The sequence below is a fragment of the Corvus cornix genome, chromosome 11, assembly GCF_000738735.6.
Source record: "Corvus cornix cornix isolate S_Up_H32 chromosome 11, ASM73873v5, whole genome shotgun sequence".
In the NCBI taxonomy this organism is placed as follows: Eukaryota; Metazoa; Chordata; class Aves; order Passeriformes; family Corvidae; genus Corvus; species Corvus cornix.
The window spans coordinates 5,267,215-5,289,406 of record NC_046341.1 but is presented as its reverse complement, the minus strand read 5'-3'; the positions used below and the strand labels follow the sequence as shown (position 1 = coordinate 5,289,406).

Sequence of the window (22,192 nt, the reverse complement as noted above, 5' to 3'; positions counted from 1 at the left end):
ACTGTAAATAAGCTTTGGAAACTATATTCCAGCTACAGCTGTGCTCGGTGGTTTGTAATACTCCAGCACTTGCTAAATATAAATAAATGAAATAAAGTGGGAGATAGTGATACACTGATTTCTGCTCTGACTGTACAGTTTTTGGGAATGTCTGAGCAATCAGAACACTACATAAATACCTTGCCATGCCTGTGGGATTCCATGCTAACTTATAATCCATCACTGAAGCAGGCAGCAGCTCTTGAAGACATGCTAAAGCACTTCTAGGTTGAATGCAATTCATTGTTACGCTCTCTGGTTGTGTCTTTATTTCCTCTTGAAGGAAGAAGTGGCTACACGTGTATGTATGCATATTTCCAGTTGTATGTTGGAAATCACCAAAAATTTGCACCATATTAAATAATTATTGACCAGAAGCTCTGTATTTTATCACTTGCTTGACCTTCTTTTTTCTACACAAATTCTTTGTCAGCAACCTTTACATTCAGGAATTCTACTTTGAACATAGCATGTCTATACCTATATCTTTATCTGAAAACTGACAAGTTTTCAGGATTGAGACAAGTAAAACTATTCAGATACACAAGAACCTGTCCCACCCTGTTCTCACTAGACATACATAGGTATGTATTTTGTGCATCTAAAAAATACCTGTTCATCCCATAGCTATGCTATTTAATTTCTTCAATTCTGACTCCTAGTTTCAGAGAAACAAAAAACTGAGGAAAATGTTAAAGAACTGCCAAAGTTTCTGTTGGAATAGAAAAGGAACAGAAATATTGTAAGACTGACTGTTCCCTCAATTTATTCTGGCCAATTTGTAGTCCCAGCAGATTTGCACAAACTTTGAACAAGCACAGAGGCCTGGCAGTGCTGACATGAGCTGAACCCTCTCGCCTTGTGAAACTCAACCACTGCAACTTCATAGGCAGCTTTGGCAAAAAACAGAGAAGATCAACCAGAAAGAAAAAGATATTTAAAACTGACTAGATTCTTAAAGGAGGATTTTTGTCAGCAACTGAAAAAGGCCCCAGCATTTCATCAGGGAGCTTTCTAGCAGCTTAATTCCTCACTGATACGTTTGCGCTGCTGGGGTCCATCCCCAGTGTCCTGGGCTCCTGTTTTTCCTTTTGCTGCCAACTCAGACATTGGTGTCCACTAATGATCTAAAAAAAAGGAATCTTTAATGTTCAGGCTGTAAATATGCCACTGAGTCCCAAGAGCCTAACATATGTCAAAGGCATGAAATGATGCCCATGAAAGGGAGCTCTACATCTGTGTTTGCTTAGCAGAAGAACTGCAGGGCTGACCTGTGGACTGATGTGGCTGTTTAATATGGTCTCTGCAAACGGTTCAATAGCATCAGAACTGCTGGTTAATCCTCTTACCAGTACCATTGACATTATTTCATGTTCTACTAATTCCAAGCCATCTGTAGAAACACTTGCCTCTCTGGCAAGTCAATAGAGAGTGGCCAAATTTTTTAAAAGGTTGCAGCTCTAATAACTGTCTGTGTATAATTTCACAGCAAGATTATTATTTTTTTTATGGGACCATTTTTGCATAATGTTATAGCGTGAGTCTCACCTCATTTTATTAGTGTGAGTCAGGAGTAAAGGTAATGAAAATGCATGGGAAGGACTGAACTTCAAGATAGAATATTCTGAAACAAATATCCAAGTATATTTTTAGATTATATCTCCAAAGGTGTTCACATGCAAAAGCCTCAATTATTTTAATGTTGGAAGAATAAAAAATGTATTTCAAATGGACAAAATAAAAACGGTGGGATTTGTTAAACTTCAGAGGTATCTATATTTTTCTTTTGCAACTTGAGCAGTTTTTGTAATGTTTTCCCTTCCATTTGGATTTCCCATGTAGACTTTGTGACAATCGTAAAAACTGACACAGGTTTTTCATATGGTGATTCCCAATTCAGTGTTGAGCATTACAAAAAACCACTCAAAATTACCCAAAAATGAAAGAAGAAAATGCCTGGTTAATAAAAACAATCTCTCTTAATGATTTTCCCATGTATTTCCAAAGAGTCTCAAAGACTGCCGGACCGTGAAGGAGAGCAATACAAGGGAGCGAAAACTTTCTGACTTTGGAAGGAACTAATGTTTTTTAAGCTGTCCAATCATTCTTACCTCTCTTTGCAACCTTTAGGGAGTCACAATCCATCCAGGAGAATCAATTATTGAATGTAAAAGTAAGAGCCTTGTGTCACCCTTCCTGTCACGTCACTGTCTTCTGTCGGAGTGCACCACGGGTCTGAAACCAAAGCAGACACAGAGTGTGAATGAACTGCAAAAAAACAAAGTATTTCAAAATCTGGGAGACTGGTTAACACCACTATCCTGCTCTGAGCATTGCACACCACAGAAACTGGTCAAGGAAAGAATGTTTCTGTATACAATACACTCAGGCCCCTGCTATCACTTAATCCCTCTTCCATCTCTGCCAAATTCCAGCTGCAGTCCGTACTCGCCTCCAAAGAAGCAGAGCTAATAGCAAAGTAAGTCATATCTATTGGCTCCTTCACCAGCATTTCACAACAGATATCATCTGATTAGGTGCTAAGTGGGACTATTTGCACTTTTGCTTATAGCACGTATAATTATGTAATTCTGTATAATGCCCAAATGACTGTTTAAGTAGCAGCTGCACAAAACAGAGGCATTGGTTGGACAGAACAGAAAATACAAATTTATATAAAACCAGCACAGTAAAAATATACAGATAACATGTACATCTATGTGTATTTATACATCTTCAGGGCTATCAAACATAGAACAAGACCATGTCAATGGAACCACTGACAAGCAGGACTCTGCCTATTCTCTATGGAAGTTTTGCCTAATTTTCCTAATTACTTTTCCTAATTTTCAGATGTCACATGTCCTAACTTCATTTCAAGAAACAGAGTTTCCACGAGCTTTGATTAAAGGAACCACAGGGTATCAAGGTTAGTTTGAAGTGCTGTTATATTTTAAAATACATCCTCCTAAGCATATGGGTAAGGTGGCTGCAGTGGTAGGAGTCCGCCACAGAGGTGCTCCACAGAGGTCAAAAGGAGATCACTGTTTGCTTAATTTAAATAAATCAATTTGTTAAACAAGGAGCTTCTGAGATTATACAGTCAGAGGGTGGAGAGAAAAGAAAAAGAATTATTTTTGTTTGCATAAATCATTTTCTTATTACTTGGGGATCAGGGTGGTATTGTTTGGGTTCCAGAAAGGAGGGCAGAAGAAGATATCTGTATCAATTTGCTGATCAGGTTTACATGGGATTTTGCTGCTGGGACTGGAGAAAGGAAAGAAGATCATTATTTTTATTTAAATAAATCAATTTGTTGTGATCAGGGATCACATGAGGTTGTGCCGTTTGCAAGGAAGGCATAGGAAATTCTCCTTTATGGATAGCTGGTTGCAGAACAAATGTTCAGGCAATATTCTACCAAATGAAAAAGGAAAAACAAAGAAGGCCTTTAAGACCACAGAACTGGATTTCTATTTTTTTTCTTTTTTTGCAAGACCCTGACTTTGTCATCTTGTATTGGTCTCTAACTTGAGTTAACACATTCACTGTTACACTTTTAATGCACTGAATCAGGATTATATATGTGTACGTGTGTGGACATGTATATAAACCATGCATATAAACAATTAGAGAGAGAAAAAGAGAGAGAGAAAAAAAAAAAAATAGCAGCTACCAGGGCCTGATCCTGCAAAAGCCCTTGTACTTTGAGGCAATGCTGATGCAACTACTGTACAAACTGTGATTGCCTTCCCAGGACATAAGACCAGCTCTCCAGTGGGGAATATTCATTGAAATCAATGGCCATTCTGTGCACACACTTTAAGGGCCTGATATTTGTTGCTTCTTTTCTGAGGCAATTAATGAAGCTCTGTGTGTAATTTTAAAGGCCCTTCATGAACTAACTGGAAATCTACAGCTCTGAACATCAGTGAACTCATATCCAAAACTAATAGCTTCAGTATCACTGCCAAAAATTGACTAAGCGCTCTTTGTGCCTGCAAATGGGGTTCTGTAGGCAGTATCCTTCTATCTGCCTTCAAGGGATAATCTCCTCTTACAAATAAAACAATTGTTTCATTTGCTCATTGCAATGGTTGAATGAGGCTGCAGAAATGAATCTCACTGATTTTGAATGTTCTTAAGTCAATCAAGAGCGGATTTGGGGAGTGGGGTTGCTTTCAACTACCACATGTTGCTATTTGTAAAACTAGTTTTAAAAATGTCTTTTCACAGGTTTGCATGTGATTCACAGAACGTAATAAGCAAACCATTCCTCTCAGTATACCAAATTAAAATTAAAAGATGGCTTGAACATATAGTATAAAATCCAAAAATCCATATCTGCCTGATCAAGTGCCCCATATATTAACCTTGGAATAAATAGATGGAATGATCCAGTTAGCTCTCTAACTAATAAAACAATGTTTAAGTAATTACAGAAAAAAGTGGGCTGCAACCATTCCTTGGATACTTTCAGAGCCAGTGGTGTAGTTCAAGGGATCAATTTGTGTTTGTAACAAGAATGATAAATCTAACTAAACATCTTTATTTTTACAGTACGTTAAAGAAGCATTTTTATTTAGTGCAGTCATATATCTCCACATTATTCTGAAGTATCCTTCTTTATTGCTTTTATGTCTCCAGAACTGCCTGAGGAAAGCATCCTTTTCTCCTTGTGTTTCATTGTTGTTATCCTTGTAGAGTATAACATGCACAAACTTGATTATGATTAATTGAGGGCTTTGGCAAATTATGTTTTTATTTCTTTCCATCTAAGTCTTCCATCTGCTCAAGAATTTAAAAAAAAAAAAGAAAGAAAGAAATTTTACATTTATAAGGACACAGGGCTTTCTGGGTAAAGCATCAGAACAACTGGTTCAGCAATAATGGCTACAAGCAAAGTCTTCCTTCAGTCTTACATCACCAACACGTTAACACATCTCTATCCTACAAGTGAGGCTGAGAGAGGGTGATAACTGGTCCAACCTCATTCGATCTTGCTGCAGAGCTGGAATTTCAAACTGAATCAAACCAGTTTAGGATATTGCTCAATTAGATCCTGCCATCAAAGAACCACTTGCAGCAGTGAAGTGTGAGCTCTGTAAATATAAACAGCCATGTCCTTCAGCACAGTGAATGTAACATCAAGCTGGCTATTTTTAAGAGGCACTGTTGAAGTTCTTACCCAAGGTGCTGCAGCTGCACAGACCAGCCCATTAAGCCTGGTGTACCACATCAGATAAGACCCTTCCTTCAGGGTTTATGATTCAGGTATAAATGCTTGCCATCCCCTGGAAACTGGCAAATGAAGTTGCACTTGGCAGTCTGGGGTTTTCTTAATAGGATGAATGACAGAAGCAAGAAGTCGTGTTTAACCTGTATGACTGCGAGGAGGAAAAGGAAAGGCTTATTCATTTAAAGACAGCCTTGTTCTCCAGCCTTGCTGGCACACAGCACAGAGTGGCGATGAGAAGGCAAAATTATTGAGGAATTTGCTCCTCCAAGACCACAGAGTTGAAATAACAAAAAAAACCAAACAATTCTAGCAGCCAGAATGCAGATACAATCAGTCTTCAAAAGGCTGGTCTGGACAGTTGGTGGCGTGGGGACAGGGGCTGTGGATTTATTACAAGGTCAGCACCAGTGGCATTTTTCTTACTCAGCCAATAACATGAATTGAGTTGTTGGCCTTGGCCCAGGTCCCTGTGAGCAACACTGCAAGTGACTGACACCACACCACTCTTGAACCACCACTGAGGAAGACAGGTTAAATCTGCACACTTGACACTGGCAGGAGGCACAAAACACTGATGTGATCTGCTGCTCTAAGTCGGCTGTAAAGGGAGCGACTCCAGTGGGAGGAATGAAAATCATCACCTAAGATGGGTCTAATTGCCTGTAAAGGTGGCATCTAGTGACTAGCAGGAGAGGTACTGCAGTGTCACTGCACACAGGTGGTCGGCGTGGAGGCTGACTAAACACCAAAAGAGAAGGAGTCTGTGGTTCAACTGAACCAAACCAGATTTAGAGGTAGATACAGAAGCTGCACTTCCTCTGCCAGAGTTTGCAGAAGGTCCTTGTCAAAGATGTACTGACAGTAATGCTGTAAATCCTCTCAGCAGCTCACTGACATAAAATTCTATGGTAGCCTCATAGGAGATCAAAACACTACTTTAGGTAATAGATATGGTTTGTGTAGAAAAACCAATTATGTGGAAACAACAATATGGATCTAGAGTTCTCCATGGCAGAGTGAGCAAAGTACAGAGCAACTGTCCTGATGAATGCCACATGGTTGGTAATCCAGGCACTACCCATGTACCAGGAAAAAGCAGTGCCTTCTTAGCAAGGAAAGGAGAGGTGTTCTATTAATCAAATCAAAAACAGTTTTATTCCCAGTTGAACCTCCCTTCATGTTGGTCAAGTGACTTCAGTATTCCACTTCTGAGGCTCACAAAAAGGAGAGGCTGCATTTACCCACCACTGCACAGGATCTTAGCAAGAATGATTCACTAGAGTGAACTTTTCCAGTGATATGTATCACCCTTCCCTGCTGCAATGGCATGGTTTGGACAGAAGTGAGGGGTGTCTGATGATTTCACCCCTCCAAGAAGCAATCCCTGCACCTCCAGGCCCAAAGGGATCACCACACAGAATATGAGGTGAGATAAAAATCTGGTGACAAAGCTACTGGAATCTCCGGTCAGAACCCCCTGGAACTGTTGTCCCAGCTCACTATGGCTCACTACGGGGACTGCTACAACTGCTGCAGTCCCCTCCCCTCCCTCTGCTCACACACAGAGTATACACAAGGGCACACAGTCAACTCAGTCTTCTATGGAAAGCTCTGCATGAAGCCTCTTTAATTTGGCTTTGTGCAAGCATGTGAATTTCATCCTGATACTTTCTGGGTACTCAGGGAAATGTTAGAATGGCAGCACAGCAGAAATGGAAAAGCAGTCTCATTCTTTGGCAGCAAATAATTTATTTCACATCCAACACCCTTTTTCTTCTTTTCCCTGCTGCCTGTGTTTGTGATTGTAGGTGAAAATAATTTCTGAAGAGTTTAGCTAATAATTATTGGTGAGAAGATCCTGTCAATCTCTCAAGATAAACAAGAATGGGTTCTGGTTTACACCAATTGCATGTCACGTGACTGTCCTATTTTTCTGATTTAATAAATATTAACCTTTCTGCCTTTTAGGAGCATTGTGCAAGATCTTATCTTCTGATGTGACATGGTAAATGGCCAGTACATGCCAAAACTGCTCCTAGTATATAAAAAGGCAAATTTTCCTTATTTCATTTCAAGACAAGACATTGTTCAAATTAAAATTAAAATGCACACAGATTATATCTTCTTTTACATGAATTTATGCAAGTTGCTATTTAGGGTGTGCCTCTTTTTCTAACCGCAAATTCTTCTAACATCAGATAAAAGAGATTTATTGTCGTTTTCCCATTTTATCTTCTAACTTTTGCCTAGTGGGAAAGCATAAAGTAGACAGGTGACCCCCCAAAAAGATTGTAGAAAAGGATCTTACATCAAGGCATTTGGCAGAAGCTCAGATGATCTTTTGGTAATTCAACGTTGCCAAAGACTTTCCTTGCTGCCTTGAGCAGACTGCTTTCCTTCCTTGAGCCTCAGTTTCCTGACTGTAAAGGCACAAGAAGGTATAACAGTTCTTTCCCTTTTTTTTTTTTAAATATCTTATTCTTATTGCAAACACTTCCAGGCAAGTCTGATTATGCACTTAGCAGATGGGGTCTCCAAACTCAGCTGGAGCCTTCAGGCCTTCCTGTAGTACAAATAACAATAATGATGATGGAGCATAAAAATAGACAGAACTTGTTTTTTGTTCTCTACAATGTGAATCAAACTGTGGCTGGACTTACATTTAACACCACCAGCCAGTTTATTTATGAGAGGATTTATCAGAAGTGGTTGGGTTTAATTTCCTCTAATTCACGCTGTATGAAAAATGGCAGCTGTTCGATTTTAATCTAAAACCTGATGATAGGGCTTCCCAGAAATAACAAAAATACCACAATGGAGGTATCCAAACAGTAACTGGAGGAGTGCAGCACAGGCTGATCACACCTGCTGCCTGACAGCTCCACTCCATCCCCTCCCTGCTTCGAATTTTCCAATGGAACCTGCAAAGCCAGGATCACTGAAGCAGTACGGGAATTATTTACAGTAACAAAAAGAATTGTGGGACTCAAGTGCCTTCTTTGGCATCTTGATTCACAGAAAGAGTTAATCTTTTGTTCTTAGACTGGCGTTTTTTTTATTTTTAATCATGTGGATATGTTTGCTAAGATGTCTTTCCTACGGTGGAAGGAGGAGGGAGAGGTCGTGGAAAAAACCCACCATCATTTGCAAATGGAACAAATGCCTGAAGTTAAATATGAGTGTGCATCAACAAGCTCACATATTATTATGGGGTAAAAAATAATAATACAAAAAAGAGGTGGAATTCCTTTTCAAACAAATCAGAGAAAGATTCAAAAGCAGGGGCCAATCCATACCACCCTGTGATCAACAGGAAATGCTAAGAATAACTGTATATCATGTGTGACTTCAAATTTACAACCAGGACATATAATCTCCTTGTAAGAAAAGAGTCAAGTTCAAGAACTTAGCCTCTACAGTAAAGCTCTCATTTTAACTAAAGAAGCTGGGGTCGACGGCCTCTCAAATGAAACAGATAAGGCGACATAGGGTTCTTGTCAGAAACAAATGTTATGTCTCTCCCTACTGAAAAGCTTAAAGATATTATCAGCAAAAGCCTAGTTGGGCCTGAAATGGGTCCCAGAGAAGTAATATTAACCAGGCTCCTGGCAGATCATTTATTTATCTCAAGCTAAATTCAATAAAGAGAGCCATATATAAGTGAGGGAAAATAATGCAGCTGCTAGTAATTTATCATTGGATGGAAAGTCATTGTTATCCTTATCTCTCCAATGATGTTCTATTTCCAACTGGTAATGAATTATGGGGCTTGCCACATCTTTACTATGTGACAGGTCAACACTACCTCACGGGTACCGTACTGTATTTATGCAATCGATAGAGAGTTTGCTGAGAAAATATTGGCAACCATTTTGTGAGAGTGACCTAGGGCTGCATGGCATTAGGATCACTGGTGGCGGTCAGTGGATAGAGCAGCATTTCTCTACTCCTTTAAAACAAAGATATCTTTGAATGCTTTAAAAGTATTTTTCAATTTGCTCTTTATAAAAAGCCAAGCATGTGAAGTGAACCACTGGATTGTTAATTAGAAAGCATTCTGCTCATTTAAGCTGGCTCAGCCACCAAAGGGATCTTTTCTGTTCCTTTGTTGCACTTATTAGAGGGATTTATTAAATCAAACTTCAGTACAGACTTATCCAAAATTACTTGTGCCTGTGGTGTTTGGGGCAGAGCAGAGGCACGAAGAGCAGAGGTTTGGCCAGGCTGCTGCTGAGATGTAAGGTCAGGCTAACGAGCAGCACTGGGTGCCCCACAGAGCTCCCAAATTCCACACTGAGTGCAAAGGTGGAAGCCATGCAATCCAACACTGAGTTTGCTCTCCTCAAGTCAGCTGTGAGAGGCTCCCTCCCAGCACAACCCCTGGAAGAGAAGCAGTGAAAAAACAGTGTTATGGGATGGATGGCTCCAGGAGGAAGAGCCCTGCTACAGGGACACCTGGCTAGGGAAAGGTTTCTGCAGCAGTCCCTTCTCTCACACTGCTCTCCCATCCCTGAACCAATTATGCCCATGTTTTCTCTCTCTTCTACTTCTTCCCATTGGGTTTCATTTTCATTACGCATGAGAAAAGCTCATGTGGATTTAAAAGTTTGTGTTTGTACTAAAAAGTCAGAAATACACTTTTTAACTTTTATATGTATTGAGAGGGGGATGTATATCACAAATTACTAAAAAATTATGATTTTCAAAAACACCTCTTGAAGAACAAAGAAAATTTCCAAATAAACTATAATTATTCAGAAAAATAAGGAAATATTTTAGAATAAACAGTCTCCTCTCACTAATAGTTACCAAATAAATAAAAAACCTGCATAACCACAGTTTGGCCCAGACCACATTTCTAGATTAGGCCACCTAGTCTTCATGCCATTTAGCAATATCCCTGCTTGAGCCTTCAGCCTTCTTCTCCATTGAGACTACCCACTTGGGGCCATGGGTTATTTCAAGAACTGAGCAATCCAGAAAATCCCATTTTGACTTTTTTTTTTTAGCTTGGATAGGTAGAAAGGTAGAAAAATACACATCCTTTAAGGCAGAATATGAATATATTTGAAAAAAAAAGAAGGAAATTACAATTTCAGTGAAGAGAAGCAGCAGCCATGCCAATAATAAAAGTTACTGATTGTAGTAACACATGTATTTTTAGTCATGCAAAGGGATGTCCAGATGAGTTGGATCATCAATGCTAAACCCACAGACTTTTCTAGAAGAGAACAATAGGACAGAACTGTACCCATGTGACATCCAAATGAGGCGAGAAGAGGAAAACTAAAGCTGTCTTTTCCCATTATTGTGGGAAAGGGAAATTTGGAAATGCTGGCCAGCTACAGTTCACTTACATAACATATTAGGTGACCTAAATGATACTAACTAAGGTGGCCAAGATTAACTCAGGTGAAAAACAAACATGGAGAGCTCCATCCATTGTTAAATAACGAGTGTGTTTCCTGGTCACAGAGACGTGCTGTGCCTTCTGGCATGCAGGCATGTGTTAATGTGTCCCTTTGGCTCTGTATGTTTGGGAAAGTCTTAGTAATGGAAAAACAAGGACACTGTAGGTGAAGGCTGAAGTCCTTTGGCAGAGCAGCGTGTGCAAGAGCTTGACCAGAGCCTGCTGGATTGCACTTGGGCTGAGCCTGTGACAGCAGCCTGTCAACTCCCTGAGCATTCACACTCATTCACAAAGATTCAGAGAGTCAATGGGAGCATTACCATATCCTGGAGTAAATAATCTCATTTTCCGATGTACCGACTGAGATATAAATTCCATATGGTTTGGCTATACCAGAAGGGATCCTGCCCAGGCCACATTAACATAAGAAAGCTCTGATATTTTCATACTCATTTATCTCAAGGGGTCATCCAGCTGATGCCAGGAAGGTCTTGCCTTTCTTTTAATAGCTGAGAAAGTATAATGGATTTTTACAATTTAAACAAGTTATGTAAATAGCAAAGAAAAAGAAAATTCTAGGTGTCATAACTCATATAAAACAAGATAATCCAGAGAAGTACACTCCTTGAAATCACCTATTGATTCTGAGTCTATCATAACCAGCAAGGAGTCTGCTACTTGTCAGACAGATACTCTTTCTCATGTAGTTTCAAACACACTGTCGAAATTGTGTATAGCTTCTAGCTCCCAGGCCTTCTACTTACATACAAATCACCCAATTAATTTTTTCCATTTCCATTGTTTGGAGGCCTATCCCAAAATTTTTAAAGGGAAAAAATCCAAAACAACAAAACCCTAAAACATACTTAGCTTTACAGAGGTACAGTGTGGTAAAAATGATGTATGTGTTTAATAATATGTTCCCTGGTTTATAAAATACTAAATTATTTTTGGACTACAGAATTTAAATGGAAGAAAGTTTAGCCATTAGGAACCTGTTTACTATTACCAAGAGAATAGCCAGTTGGCAGGTCAATAGCTATCATCAGAAATAAAAAACCACAGCAGCCACCTGTGCTTAAGGCTTGTCCCTGTTAGGAAAAAAAGAAATGAAAGGGCAAGACTTGAGAAGCAAAGGTAGAGCATGCTGGGTTCTCTTCAGTTTAAAATTTAAAAAAGAGAGGGAATTGCTTTGGGAATACTGATTTAAGAGTTTAGGGCACATGATAACCAGCTCTTCCCAACTGTTTAAGATAAAATGGGCAACAAATACCCGCATCAAACTTTTTCTCTAGATAACCAATCCAAAGCATACTGAAACATCTTAGGTTCTTCGTGGCTTAAAGGTTAGCTCTGAAAGGAAGTGTGCACGCAGGGATGTTTCCCCTTTCCTCTGTGGATAGTCCCATCATTGAGCCAGTTGGAGATGGGCCATTTAGAGTTGAAAAGGCCAGCAGACACCTGTGTCAAGTGTATCCTTCCTTTCCCAGATGGAAATAATTGGAGCCTTCAGAAAATTCTCACTGACTGTGATGTGAATGGGTCAGAGTGAATCGCACCTGCAGAGCAGCCGCAGCGCGTGCACCACAGACACATTCCCAGCAACGTCACTGCCAGCAATGGCACTTCTGCTGTGGCACCTGAGGATATCCATTGCCAGCAGTGAACTTTGTGAGAGGCAATGAAATCTCATTGCTACACAATCTAGGACATACATCAATCCTGACATTAAATGCAGAGAAGAAGGGGTTTTCCCTCTGATTTCTTGTTTCCACATGAGGACTGCTGTTCTCGTTCTTACCACTCAGCTGTGGTTAATGTTTCACTCTCCTAGAGACTTCACTGTGTACTTATGTGTGTATGGACTATATTGACATTAACATATAATTAAAAATTACCTGGCATCATGTGGTGATTCAAATATTCTAAGCATTGAGAACATCCTAATTAGTAAATGAAAACATTTTAAAAAACAAGTACCCTCCATAACATATAAAATGCTCCTCATTAAAGACACAGGAACATTAGAGTCCAAATATCAGTTAAATACTGAAGGATTGGATGTTTAGGTGATGGATAAACCTGCAAGAGATGAAATCTTTAACATACTGACAATGAAACACTTGAATTCAGTTTAAGTTTGGATATTCAAAGGTGTTCCATTTTTTAGTAGGAAAGTAATTTTCCTCTAGTAAAATCTGGACTAAAAAAGCAGAGGAGAGGCAGTAGCAACACCTGCAGAACACCCTTGTGCTCCTGACCACCTCCTGGTGGTTTCTTAAGGTTTGTTGAAGTCAAACAGCACCAGGAGAGTTTTATACCAGTTTTATACCCCATTTACAAGTTCCCAGTGGTTTAATAGATGTTACAGATATTAATGCATAATCAACTATTGATGCAATTATTCTTCTCATCCACAAGCAACGTCTTAAATAAATAGGCAACTATTAACTTGGCCTCCAGCTGATAATGTTTTCTTCCCCATGCTTGTTAGCAGAGATCTCTTCTGAACTTTGATAAGACATTTACAGAGCAAGGAAGAAAAAAACTTAAAAAACCACAAACAAACAAATCCCCCCACACAACAACAAAACAAAACCAAACCAAAACCAACAACTAAGAAAATGATTGTTCCTATGGACAACCCTTATTTCATTATCACAGGACCTTAACCTGGACTTGTCTAATGTTATAACTTTTTGGTACCCTGCCCTCTGTTTGTCCTTGTCTCTCACAGTAGTGTTCTCACAGCTCACAGCCAGCGCATTTCCCAAGGAACCTTCAGCACTCCCTGATGCCAAAGGAAATGCTCCTGTAATGGTCCAGCTTACAAGGAAGGCAAAAGATGGTGCCTGCCACTGCTCCTTGCCAAAACACTGCCAAGAGGCCAGCAAAATTTGAGGTCACGGCTGTACAGCTCATGCCATGTGCTCCCATATGGAGCAAACAGGGTGAGGCACGAAATCTGAATATTGGGACCCCATTTATCAACACAGAAATGAGTGAACTCAGCAAACTTCCAGGACAAGCTCACAGGGCCTGGACTGGAACGCAAGGCTACAGGTCCAATCAGGCAAGATTGACTGCAGCACAACCAACACAGATCCAGACACTTTTTCAGCACATGCAATGCTCATTTTTTTCCTTGAAAGCAAATTATCAACTCTTAGTTCTCTTCTGGCTTGCTGAACTGCATCTTTTTTCTTTTTCCACCTTCTCTGTCTCCCAGAATCAAACCTCCATGAACATAAATAAACACTTAAACTGCCATAAAAATGATGGTGTTTATAACATATAGGGAAGCTCACTACAAATATTCTAAAGAAAAAGCTTCAGCTCTCCGGAAGTCTTGTTTTAATGTGTATTTCTGTGAAATTCTGAAACTGCTTGTGTGCTGATTTGTAAAAAGTAAATCTCAATATACTCAATTTTTGGTCTCATCTGAGGCTTAGGTTGTGGAGAGAGACACTGATATATTTTGCTTCCTTTTCTTGTATAGCCTAAATTCTCTGACTCAGAGAATTGATCCACAAGAACAAGCCAGGATAGGCAGTAAACTATCCAGGACAAACTCCCTGTCACTTGAGTTTTAAATCAAGATTGAAAGCCTTTCTAAACTATGTGCTCAAGCTCTACCACAAGCTTCATGCAGCAATCACTAAGCAAAATCCTCTGGCTTATTGGAGTCAGCCAAGATGATTATAATGGTTCCTGCTGGCCTTAAAAATCAGGTGAAATAGAAACTGTGGTTGAAATTTATCCACATGCAAAGCCCTGTGATAAAACCTTGAATAGAATTTCAGCCAAAGTGTTTAGAAAATCTTAGGCAACCCTGCATCCAGAGAGGTTTTTAGGGAACACCCCCCAAACTATACATGGAGAAGAACAACTGTGTCAAGCCTTGTTAAGGTTTTGTTTTGCAGAGTGTGAGAGGAAATAAAAAGCATTGCCTTCTGCCCCAGGGTTACTGCTGGAAGAGAAAGACCAGCTGGGACCTCTTGTGGAATGCAAAGGAAACTTAACATTTATCTGTTTCTGCTCTCGTTGGTATTTTTTGGAGAAGCTCCTAAAGTGTGCATCTCCAAGAAAAAAGAAAACTCTAAGGAAGCTCTTTTGAGCTAGCAGCAAGTTTCAGAAGGGCTGGTGGCTTTGGTACATATCCTGCAGGCTCATCAAACAGCCAGTCCCTAATGACTGATGCTGAGGAGCCAGGGGAGGAAGATGAGCAGTGCTGCACGTGAGAAGTTCTGGTCTGCAACGTCTGTCACTTCTCCATTTCAATAACTCCCACTGTAGAATAAAATTCACCAAAGGAAGCACTGACTCCACAACTCACTAACATAAATCATATGTTGAAGGGCAAAACACATGAAATGCTTTGAGATTTGGAGCAGTTTGGGAAACACATGACTCCAGCACACTGCATTTGGCCAAGGCCTCTCTCTTCCTCCTGAAATAGGCAGGTGCTCACTGGTCCTCCTGCATGGGAACACAACCAGAGTCAGTGGGCAGAGACTGGCCACAAATACATTCACACAAACTGAACATGGGTATTAGTAAACACATGGATTCCACCATAAAGGGATTATATGACTCTTCCCCGACGTCTGGATCGCACACTGTTACCAAACAAAGCAAATTATGCAAATAAGTAGCCCCAGAGGCAGAGTAACCATGATCTGCTCCTACTTGTGAATACTGGGCAAACACTTAATAACCAAAATTAATTACCTGCCTCTGCTCATTTTGTTAAATGATCAAAGTAATACATCCACTGGCTGCACATGAATGTGATTATTTGTACAAAATTACATTTATACAGAAGTCGTGCAGGGCTTGCAGTATTTATCATTAGTCACATGTAAGTCACCTTATTGAGGGAATTGCTCCCAATTTCTTAACACCAGCACTGCAGGACGCAGCCAAACTTCTGCAATATTAAGGTGATGAGGTTCTGTAGCAGAGCATGGGTAAAATCAATTCTTCTTAGAGTTCACCTCTTCCTCATCAGCCCACCTGGCAAACATGAAATATTTGTGAAATCAATTTCAGAATGACCAGACGAGGTGCTGGAAGCACCACAGTCAGTTCAGCAGTTGGCTCTTCCAGGAACACTTTGGGAATGAGGATGGAAGTGTATAACCTCCTTTCCCCCAGGATCTCTGCAGTGCATACAGTAACCCTCGATTCAAGAGATGCTGCCGTGTACGCAGCCTCACACACTCCATCAAATGAACACCGTTGGTCCCTTTCAGCAATAGCTGTGCAAAGCACCATTCTACAAGCTTAAACTTTCTCTCCTCATTTCTTCACCATTGTGCAGTATTTTGGATCAGCACTGAATCAAGCTGAGGTCCTTCAAAACCAGTTTTTCTGGAAAAAATGCAACCAGAACTGTGGATGTTGCTCTTACATTTTGGCTGTCTACAATGAGAACCGTATTACCAACCCACAGGGACTGGAAAACACAGAGCAAGGATACCCACAGGGCCTGGTTCCTGGGCCACTGAAGTCCTAAGGCAGCTTTCTCCTGTCTACAGCAGGCTTTGAAGGCAGGCTGCTAAAATTCCATCTCAGCAATCCAGTCTGTGTTTGCTCCCAATAAGACAGAAGAAGTTTCACAGACCTGAGCAAATCCAGCCCATGCTTTCAGCCTCCTTATGAGAGCTTTGGATATGCCCTCCTGGCAAAGGAAAAGGAAAACTTTGCAATAAACGCATGGAATTCAGTTGGCTAGGAATTTTGATAAAAGCGTGTACAGAAGGAACTCGGTGTCAGTGCAGACCCTGTAAAACACATACATAAATATTTATGTAGTTTCCCTTTCTTTCAGAAACTGTTTGTTGTTCTACTTGATCACAGTACTTCTCCAGCTTCCAATATTTTTGGATAATGTTCTCGCCTTCATTTGTAATCACTCTATTTGGTGTGGAAGATGGATTTTTCCAATTTTGTGCTATTATATACCTTAGCATGGAAAGGACTAGATGGGTTTTTCTTTTTCCGTTTAGTCATTATTTAACTGCTTGTGAGCTTCAGGGATTTATATCCCAGTAGGTCTAATTCCAGGATTATAGGTATCTAAATATCCAGTAAATCATTTAGTAGCAGATAGATTTAAGGCAACTCCAAATAACATCTCCAGTTAGCTCTCCAGCTAAAAACTGAAGTTAGCCAGAAGCACTAGATTTGAGTAAGAGTTATTAAGTAATGCAGAATCACCAATTTAGAGTCTGATTCTATTTGCTTCAAAGGTACTGATAAAATTTATACCCACTTCAGTGGAACATGGGAAGGTCCTCAAATCCTCTTCCTTTAGACAGTTGCCTTCTTCCTAGCCAAACACTAATCAAAGTCTCCTCCTTCTCTGATTTAAGGACCAGTTCTCATTCACATAACCATTGCATTTTTATTTAGATAAACACTGTCAGGTTGAGTTGACCCAAAATTTAGATTTATTGAAAATGAAATAAAATGAGCAACAGAAAGCTCTCTGTATTTGTTTTTCTAAATTCCAGGGAAAGCAGCTTCTTGGTTTGGACTTCAATTTTCCTTGGCATCATCTACAGCCTGAACATTGAAGCACTGTGCTCGTACATGAAAACAAACAGAGGGCAGACAAAAGTGAAAGAGAGTTATACGTTTTTTTGTTTGGGTTTAGTGAAAAGTAAACGCATGTTATTACAGATCAAAAGCAAATCTGGTTTCTTCTCATCTATCTTTCAGAATAATCAAAAGCAATACTAATAGCAAAGATAAGGAGATCACTGGGTTTAACTGCCTTGAAATTTGTCCATGCTCCTTTAAACATGGCACAAAGAGCAATCCAAGCTCTGCCCGGGCAGAAGGGTGAGAACAACCTTGGACTGGTGCCAGCTCCTGCCAGGAATGTCTGGGGTTTGTCCCGCTGGGTTCAGGTGAGACACTGTTCCACTGGCACCAGCAATGGTGGAGAGGCACAGGTGTCTCGAGGTCAGGTTACTGGTTTGGTTTGAGCTGTGTGAGGGTGTTAAATCTATCATTTCCTAGCACTGACTGATTCTCCCAACCCATGCAAAAAGGTGCTTTTGTACCTGCCCCTTTTCTTGCAGCACAGAGTATCCTGGAGCAGGTGACTGCTGAGGGACACAAACCTCAGCACTTACCGCACACAGGGAACGAACCTGGCTGTTCTAACAGGGCCTGGAGGAACCAGGACTGGGGTGTGGTGAGGTGATAAAACTGAGCATCCCTCCCACCCTTAAGGGTAAGTGCTTGTTTAAACTCTCTTTATATTGGGTGTGTCAGAGGTTCGGGCCTAGAGGATCTGCCATAGCCAGAATTAACATGTGTTCTCCTTCTGGAGAACAGATATAAAAAGGCCTTTTCTTTCCAGACAGAGACTTTCTGCCTGCACGAGTGTCAACATAGAGTTCATTTCAGGCAAGCTCTGTGGTGAAGAGAAAGGTAAGGTTAGGTGAGGAGCCCTTCCCATCAAACCAAACTTGAAGGAAGGCCAGGACTTCGGGGCTGGATTAGGACTGGGCACATCCCAGCACACAGGGCAGTGAGTAATGTGCATCACCTCAAGAAGGCTTTGAGTCTCAGAAACCACCTTGCATATACAGTTTCCTTCCTTATATGGTATTATATAGTTATTAGATTATATATTATATATAACATGTATACATATATAGGCACACACACATATATATAAGTAGATTATATTAGTTTTCTATGCACTACCTAACATCCTTTGTGCTGGCTGAGGCTATTAGGCCAGTGGATGAGCAGACAGTAACAGTTGTCCACACATCCACACACATCCCGCAAGAAGTGAACAATCAAACAGGGAGGCTTGTTGATTCCTGCATGCCTGGATCCACAGTCCAGATAGCCAAAAAAGGGGACAACAGAACGCTCAGTTCACTCATCTCCTGGGCAAGAGAAATAAAAGTCACCATGTAGCCTGCCTTTACTGACCACTCAATCTTCTCTGCAAGCCATTCCCTACCTATGGCCATGGTGTGTGTTCAGCTCAAGACTTAAATGGCTTTGAGAAAGCTGATTTTTAAATGAATGGACAGTGAAAATGGAGAAATAACATATTCCACTGGTGTCATGTCATCACAGTCCATCATTCATAAAATTTTATTTGTATCTGGACCTCGTCAACAGACCTGCTTCAAAGAGCATGCAGGATCAGCAGTCTGTAGCTTCAGAGACAGACAACATCTAAATCCACCACCATTTCAGCAGCATCTCTGCCTGAATATGATAGATAAGGATTTCAGGAAGGCATGTCAAAGATAAAAGGAAAGCTACCCCTTGCTCTTGTTTAATTTCCCTTCCAATTTCCTAAAAGGCCTGTTGCGGGAATGACTGTCACCAGAAAGATACAGGGCCCAATTTACAGCCATTGCACAGAACTGCAATAAGCAGTTGCAGTCTATAATTTTCGAGTAACACCACATTTATGAAAACTGCAACAATCCCTTTTGCTGTGATTTGTGGACTCTGATGGCAGAAGAGCCAACCTCTCTCTCAGGCAGCAGAGAGCGAGAGGAAGATGAAGGAAACCAAACTGGCTGCTGCCTCAGCATGTAGACTACAAAAAAAATTTAAAAAAAAACTTTAAAAGTGTTAATAAAATATCTGCTAAGAGTAGAAGGGGTGATTAGAGCTGACAAGTTGCCCATAGGGCCTTCTTCAGGCTCATCCAGTTAGAACTGAGACAAGATGACAAGTTGAGAAATTGAACTATGTTGACACGGTCTTCATTTTCGTAGATTTCCTCCTCCTTTTTTTATATTAAAAAAAGAATCTGCAAAATAATAAGGATATAATTCAAAGGCCGGTAATACTGTGCAGTTCTTCTAAGCATCCTGTACCAGGCTTTGGAATAAATGCAAGAGTAACTGCAAGACCCATCACAGACAATGCGTTGCATTTACTGAGGAATCACCTCTAATTTTTTTCACCAAGTATTCTATCTGACTGGAAAGACTTCAGCATGAGTTGGATGAAGTCCCAGATCATCCTGCAGTTTTTAGGGAGAGCAGTGTTACTACTACAAGAGTGAACCAGAAAATACACTGGTTAAAGCTTATTATAATTTGGAGTTTTTCCAAAATCCTTTCAAAATCAGCAGAAAAGCTTTCATTGGATCTAATCCATTTCTGAAAAATAGTTAAAATCTTTCTGAATTGGGACTGAAGTTCTGGCAATAGGGACACATTCATGAAGAGTCAAACCCAGAGTTCCACACTATCATCAATTCACTCTCTCTGTGCTTCAGGCAACTTTAATGTTTTAAATCTGAAACATTTCCTCTTTTACCTCCAAAAAGCCACTCCATTGTTAAATAAATTATAACTGCACCTCCAATTTTGCTGTCTGGGAGTTTCTCTCCCAATTCAAGATTTGGGAACTGGGAGTTTTTCTATAAATTGCTCAGGCAAAGGTAACACGAGCAATTTTCCAAGTGTGTCATTTCATTTTTATCATTATCATCATCATCATCATTATTATTGTCATGATCTTCTCTTTGGCGTTTTAGCTGTTACCTCAGTGAGGTGAGCAGTGCTGCACAGCACGTAGTCTGTGCTTCCCCGTTTCAGGAGAGCACAGGCATGCACAGGTGAGAGATCCAACAAAGAGTTTATCACAAGTGCATCTAGTATTGTTCCTAATCAGTGAACTGCACCACAGCAGTACAAGGGAGCTGAAGGCTGGCAGGTTACAGAAGTGCTCCTCATGCAGTAACAGGGATGTTTCAAGAGAACAGGTTTTTATTAGCTTCAGTCAGACTTTCAGTCACAAGGCTGTTTTGATGTTCACTCCACCTTTGAGGGGACAGTAGAAGGTTTAAATCTTAATCTCTTCTGAGCACAGAGGGCTTGAAAGGCAATGGAATAAACTTGTCCTCACCATATTAGACATGAGTGGAAATCAAGGAAGACCCTTAGTAGAGTTTAGACCCCTGTAATGAGCTCTGCAATCCCAAACCTCAGCAGAAGAACTTAAGTCATTGGTCCTGCTGAAGACACAATGCCTGAAAGGGATGAAGTTCTGGTGAGGGCATTCTCACACATTTTTTTGTGAAGGTTGTGTCAGGAAGGACTCCCTGTGGTGGAGCTGGCTTTAAGAACTGAGAATCCTCTGGGCTTTTGAGATATAAATGGCTAGACCTGTTGCCAGCAAGGCTCCTGCCTCGAGTTTCAAACCCAAGAAGGCCCTGGACACAGTTCATTCACTACTTCAGGTCTGCTTCTGCTTAATGAAGCTCCAGAGAAATGATAAATGATTGTCTAAGGGCTTCCAATTCCACCTGGGGGACACTGCCTCTGCACTGGAACATCCAGGATTGGAGGAGCCAAACCAGAAAGCTTGGGAAGCACAGCGATGGTGAGGGACCAGGCAGACCAGGGCAGGAACAGCTTTTTTGCTCACTGGCTTCAGTCATTTTCCTACCCAAAGCACCAAGGCTTCTTCAGACTCTCAGGTGGGACTCCTAATGAAAGAAGTTATGAAAGGGCAGAGTTTGATTCACCGAGCCACCACACTGGCAACACGTCTACGCAACTTCTCCACCCAAAGCCAAGAGGTATCCCTGTAGGGATAATTGCACCCCTTTGGCAAGGGTGGTACAGAACACTTGAAAAGGTAATCAAAGCAGGGAAAAAGGGAAAGCAACATCATTTTGGATAATTGGAGCAACGAGGTAATACATACAGTGTCACAGGGAAGATTGCCCAATGCAATATGCATTTATTCTTATCTCAGAATAGTATTTATTGAAGTAAACCATGCTTAAGTTAAAGGGAAGTACATAAATCTTCTCTTATTGTAATTTTGCAACTCAAAGCAGCTGCTAATTATATTATAGATCTTCCAGAAGTATGTATAGTAATTACCAGTTTCAGCCACATTATTAGACTTGCAAATAGAGTTTGCTCTTTGCAAGCCTGTCAGGAGCAAAGGGTCAGACCAAAAGCGGGGTAAATCAGCACAGATTCAAGAACTCAAGTGACAAATCCTAACAGTCCTGGACTTACCTGATTTGCACTTGATGAAGACACCACCTTTAAGAAATACACAGACTTCCTTGCTGAACTCTCTCCTTTTGGATTGCTCACTCAAGTTATGAGTTAGGTTGGGCTTTTCTGTGCGACCTCCTCATAGAGATGATCAGAGTCTGCCTTGGGCCCAAACTGAGTGTACTGGAATCAGTGACAGCTCAATTCAAGTCTTAAGATCTCCCAGAAAGAAAAATTGATGCTATTGTCCTTAGAGCAGGAGAAAGTTCAAGGCCTATGAAGTTCTTGAGAAGCCCTGGATACAACCTTCTGCCATGGATGAATGGAAGTACCACTTTTTGTCAAATAAATGCACAAAAAGGAAATACAGTGAAATAATAACCAAGGTATGGTTATACTTACCCACTTTTTTCATATACTACAGCTGAAGCTAAAAAAACACTACCAGGCATAAACCTTAAGTATTATTTATAAATGCATACATAC

General features: G+C 40.5%; 1 long non-coding RNA gene across 5 annotated transcripts in view; it reads right to left on the bottom strand.

The window, feature by feature from the left end:
* Positions 1-22,192, bottom strand: part of LOC109145165 — a 55,309-nt gene that overhangs the window by 24,167 nt on the left and 8,950 nt on the right. For all 5 annotated transcript variants that reach the window (XR_005602916.1, XR_002046431.3, XR_002046434.3 and 2 more), the window contains one exon: positions 2,151-2,274. This is a non-coding gene — a long non-coding RNA (uncharacterized LOC109145165). The remainder of the gene's footprint in view (positions 1-2,150; positions 2,275-22,192) is intronic.